This window comes from Poromitra crassiceps (assembly GCF_964638095.1).
Source record: "Poromitra crassiceps genome assembly, chromosome: 5".
In the NCBI taxonomy this organism is placed as follows: Eukaryota; Metazoa; Chordata; class Actinopteri; order Beryciformes; family Melamphaidae; genus Poromitra; species Poromitra crassiceps.
This window is the reverse complement of record NC_139642.1, coordinates 6,006,133-6,012,132: the sequence shown is the minus strand read 5'-3', so window position 1 is coordinate 6,012,132 and position 6,000 is coordinate 6,006,133.

Here is a 6,000-nt window from a genome sequence, read left to right as displayed (position 1 = left end):
TTTTAGTTCAAATACCTGGGTATGCAGTGCACCTATTTAATAATGTATGCCAAAAAAGAAATCACAAAAATCAAATTTCTTTAGTTTTTCACACTTTTTCACATCAAAAGTTCATTTTTCAAGATTTCATTCATAACAGTAATCTACAGTTTGCTGACGTCACCTAGTACTATCAAATTTCTACCCCATTTCAACCAATCATATCACGACATGGCAGGTGTCAATCAAATCTTCAGGATAATTTTCTCCTCCAAATGAAGGAGAAAATGGCGCCTAGTGCCCGTCGTCTGGCAGAATTCCTATCCCATAAACTAACTACTAACTTGGTCAATTGTATGTTGATCTACACAATAAAGAAAAAGGTAATTTCAAAGAATGCAAAGAAATGTAACTGGCTCGTTAAAACTCGCATTCCAGGAATATTATTACCGCAATAGTGATAATGGCGCGCAGCTCAGAGAGCCTGGTTGTCAGGGGTCGCACCTCAGAGATTCCAGGCCGACGGGCTGCACTCTCCGCTCGGCAACACGAAGGAAGCTGGCTGCCTGCGGCTTGCCCAGCTCCACTCAGCCACTAACCTCACGTCAGCAGGCTCTTCCCGAGGAGAGCGCCACAACACGCTGAATCCCACTCGATTTGGAGGCATAACACGCCTCCCCAGAATTCTCAAATAAAATCATCGACATGCTACTATGACTCGCCTCTCAACCTGCCATCTCAGACAAGTTATGTTTTCAGTCTGAAATGGACTCCGACCCACGTGCCGAACGGGTTCAGTTCGACTTTAAGTATGTTGTAAAAAAAGACAATGTTGTGTGGCAGTAAAACATTTCACTCACAATGATGATGCGGGGATATAAGGGGCAGGGGAAAGTCCTGCTTCCTGCAGATGGAGCCACCTGTTCAGACAGAAAATGATAGTCACACTTACCATTTTACCATACATTACTGTGTAGTATTGAAACAATTCCCTCTCCCGTCACTGACCTCAACCTGTGGCAGGTGCCACGTCTTCTTCCTCTTCTTCCTCGGCCCCCGTTCCTCATCGCCTGCCCCCCTGGCAGGTTCACTCTGCACAGGGACGTCGACGAGGACTGGAGTCGACTCAGAAGAAGAGGCGGATGCACTGGGTGTGACTGTACCATCCTGGAGAAATTAAACATAAAAATAAATTAGATAAAATTTAAGGATAACTATTTAGACATTATACAGTATTTAAACCACTGAGATATATGAATGGAGAGAGTGTCCCTATCTCTTCCCTGTATGTTTTATTGAAGCCAAAATCCGGCCAGATCAGTAAACCAGAGTCTGCGCAGTCGCTCCGTTGATTTAGAACCTCTGAGAGCTCCACGCCCCTCTGAACTTTCTTATGTAGAGCTGCTGTTTCTAAAATGCACACAGTGCGTTGTGTATTTATATACAGTCTAGCTCTGTAAATATGACACTTTAAGTTGTAATATTTTTTGTCTCGCCAAAAGTAACCAGGAAGATTCCCACTATGAGATCAGTTTATCAAAATGACGCCTGTACGAAAATCTGATTTTGGTTGTCGGAGATTTCAGACCTCCGGGCTGCTGCCGAGTGCTCTCAGCATTGGCTCTCAGCGCGGGCCGGAAGTGGAGGCAGGCCTCACTCACCTTCAGCCTCACTGGGGGGATTGCTGTGTTGACTAAGCTAGCCTAATATTTTCGTGGCATTTTGATTAACTTTATGATTTAATTCCTTTTGGAGCAAATGTTGGTTTTACAAATCTAACCTTGACGCTTTACGCAACGTTGTTTGCTGGTATAGTGTTGTGGGTAGTGCCGCCTGTAACGTTCTCGGAGATTGAGTTGTATCAGCCAGACAAGTCAGACCTCCGGGCTGCTCTCAGCCCGTGCTCTCAGAGCAAGCTCCTCTTACTAAGAGAGGAGCTTGTGAAGAACGAACATCCCCACAGTCAAAGCATTTCCCCCAGATATGCATATAAAAACGTTTATTGCTTTAACACATTCACTGTCAACAGTTTTTCCAATACTGTAGGTAGCTTCTGCCAAGGGTTTTTTTGAGGATTCTGGCTCATCTTTCAAGAGCCGAGGATTATTTTCTGCTAGGACTTTGTGAACACAAAATATCTCAAAAGAACTAATAGAATGTGTGCTTTCTCTGTCTAAAATAGTTAGTTTTTATCATGTTCTGTTATGTAGGCATTAGCAGTTGAATACAGCATGGTTTCAGCGTCTGAGAAGGAAAGCTGAGAAAAATGCATTTTTGTGAAATTCGATAGACAGTCACTTTAACCATTTATTTTTGGCATCAGTGAGACATCAGACATCTAAACAATTAGTTCTGAACAGTAATTTCCTCCATAACAGCACCCCCACCCCCCTCTCCTTCAAACTCCTCCCTCCGTGGGTGTGTCTCTGGTGGCTGTGTGTCACAAGCGAGTCTCTGCTGCCTGTCTGTGCTGCCTGGCGAGGCTGGCGGCCGCTCGTCGGGCGAGTCTGGATGGGGCTCGTTCGTTTCTGGGTTTTCGGTTGTGAGCTGGGATGAAGCTGCGTGCGATTCTGGGCTTTCTGCTGGTGTTTCAAAGTGTTTTTTTGACGAGTTAACTCGTCGACGGCAGTCAACCGTTTTTTTTTTTTTGACGAGTTGACTCGTCGACGGCAGTGAGCATGTTAATAGCCTACAAAAAATAAAACGTCTGTTTGTATGTCATGCTAACCCGTTAGCGATGAGCTAATGGTGGTTGTGTACTACTAGGCCTCATCTCATCTTATACCCGGGACGGGAGTTAACGTTATAAAAACACATTTCCTGTCAGTTGGACAACCTGGTCAGTTCTGAAAATATGTGTCTATTATTGTGTTATTCCAGCTATCGTTATCGGTTGTTAAGTTATAGTAATATGAAAAACAGCCGACTAGCGCAAGCAGCTAACGCTAATGCTAGCCGGGGACTGCCCCCTAGTCCGATACCTCACGAGTCCGATCCCTCACGAGTCCGACACCTCATGGTTTTGGGTTAGGGTCTGGGGGAGGTTAGGTTTAGGCGTGGGGGTGGGAGAGGTTAGGTTTTGGGTTAGGGTCTGGGGGAGGTTAGGTTTAGGCGTGGGGGTGGGAGAGGTTAGGTTTTGGGTTAGGGTCTGGGGGAAGTTAGCCTCTTTTTTCGGACTCGTGAGGTGTCGGACTCGTGAGGTATCGGACTCGTGCCATGGCACCTGCTAGCCTGCATGTTAAAACCATTGTGTACCTATAACGTAGCTGGAGTAACTCATAAAACACATAGTTTCTGAACTTACTTGAGTCCCCAACCAACGTTAATTCCTCGCGCACAAAACATTTGTTTTCATTCCTCAAAACAATGTTCTTTTTATTGGGGTCCATTGATGTCTGGTAGCCAGCACAGCCAACCCATGAGCCACCCGACTTCCAGGGAGCGTTAGATAACATGAAGCCGTGTGTCTTGTCTATGACGATAGATCTATAATGTGCAGAGCCTGTCCAGCAAATGACGGCTTGAGTCTGGCTGCCACAGCTGTCAATCATCCATTTTTATCTCTTTTTATATGTCAAATAACTACTTAAAAACAAACTGATCAGAAAAATGACCACTTGCACAGGCATTAGCATGATAATGACTATCTAAAATGATACAAAACACCTTTGGAAAAAAATTATCTGACGTATACTGTGATTATTTCGGTTGTGATTTTCCCATCCACTAACATGGGGAGGCGGGCCTTGTGACCTAATACTGGATTCAGCCGCCAGAGCGGCGATCTAACATGCAGCGGCTTCACTGAACGGGACCAATGCCCAGTCCATCTTATAATAAGTCCATGATTTAAACTTGTCCCTCTCTTCACTCACCTTCGCCTTGGATCTTAGCTTTAGCCGCAGCAGATTGCACTCTTTTTGCAGTAACAGATTCTCTTGCAGCAACAGATTCTCCTGGCGGAGGCTGCTGATGGTAGCCTGGCACCTCGGGTTCATGCAGGCTGGTGGGATGGGCTCATCTGTTTCAGGTGCCTCAACATCCAGGCTGGTGACCATGGGTATGTCAGGGCGGGAGGCTTTGAGGCGTGGCAGCTGTGCCATGGCCACCTTTCTCTTGGCATCAGCCAGGAGGGCCTCAAACTCCTGCTGGGTAAATATATCCCGGTGCGTTGGCAGATGCTTGCGGAGGTCCTTAACATTTTTCTGGCAAAATGCCACCGGGCACCTCTCCTGCCCAAGCAGGATTCGCCCACTGGCCAACTTGTTGAGGATGTCCCTTTCCTCAACATTGGCGACCTTGTGGGTTTCTCTCAAGTGTTTAGACAAATATTCAAATTTGTAGTCTTTGCTTTTCGGACAGTCAGGGATGGGGCAGGGGAGTGCCTTCTTTGTTTTGCCCATAACTATAGAAGAGATGAAAAGAAATAACTTATTGTTGTTTACCACCTGCCCTGTCATGCTAACACTGTCATGAAAACGAGCTAACATCACCCAGGAGTCTATCTATGATGAGAAAAGAAAATAGAAACATACTGTACATGCCAACATGCTAACACCACTCTTGAGTTTGTATCTATGAGAAAAATGCAAAGCAAAACATGCTAACTGCCCCCCAGCTTCCCCACCTACCCCCCATAGCCCCCACCCCCAAAAAGCCAATGCAACTGACCCCATTACAATACCACATGCTGGGTGTGTGGGGCCGACCCTGGTGCTCATAGGGCGGGTAGTACCAGCCTGGGGGTCAGGGGTACAGTCCTGGAGCTCACAGGGCCGGTGGAACTGAGTGAAACGCGCTCTGACTTCACTGGGGGCCCCGACTGGGCCATCCACATCCTGCAGGGGTCCGCGGACCATAGGTTGCACAGACACGGGGTCCTGGAGCCCACAGATCCAGTGGAACTGAGTGAAACGCCCTCTGCCTTCACTGGGGGCCTATCAGGAGTTACTGGCTAATGCTAACATGCTAACTGCCCCCCAGCCCCCCACCTACCTCCCCATAGCCCCCCCAGGAGCATACAAGTTCAGAGCTTACCTATCACTGATGTGGTTTCAGGGGGAGCATACCAATGTTCGCAGGGTCCAATGTTCCCAGGGCCCAATGTTCCCAGGGCCAAATCTTCCCCGGAGATTGTAACAGTCCTGGAAACACCTGGAAAGTCTGGAGCAATCCTGGAAACAACCTCTCCAGGTATCAATCTTAAAAATAAATAAAAGCTGCTGCGCAGCAATGGGTCGTGGCCGGGCACTGACAGAGATGCTCAAGTCTTTTAACTATAGTCCAATCTGCTGCATGCAATCCAGTCTGCTTAGAACACTGCCATTAGTGACAGGGCTGGGGCAGAAGTAAGAAACATTGCTTATTTATACTTTGGCATGTATGACATCACCGATGACATCACAGTAACAAGTATGACATCACTGATGACATCATAGCAACAACTATGACATCACCCACGCACCCAGTCTGCTCAGCCAGGAAGGATGACATCATTGATGACATCATCACTGTTGACATCATTGCTCGAGTGACATCACATCATTAGTTAATTAGGGCAATTAAGATGCCCCCTGTGTGGCCCGCGATGGAATTGCAAAAAAAAAAAAAAAAAAAATTATTTTTTTTATTTTTTGTGTTTATTACAGTGCACTTGAACGCAACATGCAATATACCCGCTGAATAAGTGTCCAAATGTTCATGTCATTCTGGGCAATACTCTTCTGTTATAGCATTTCAGTCTGAAATATGGAATATCTTTCAATAATATTTATGACTAAAAGGCTAAAAGTAATCTCATGTGTAAGAAATGACTGTTCTACATTGAAGTAGAAATTTAAATAATTAACTTGTTGGTTTTGGATTTATTTAGCTTCAAGAGTGCATTTTTGTTATTGTGTGACCCTCAACACAGGCTTTGAGAATCCCGGGCCACTTACTGATACTTATGCTTAAATTAACCCACTCATATTCTGGTTTATTTCAAGAAAAACATTTCGGCTAGTGGAAATTCTAATTGGC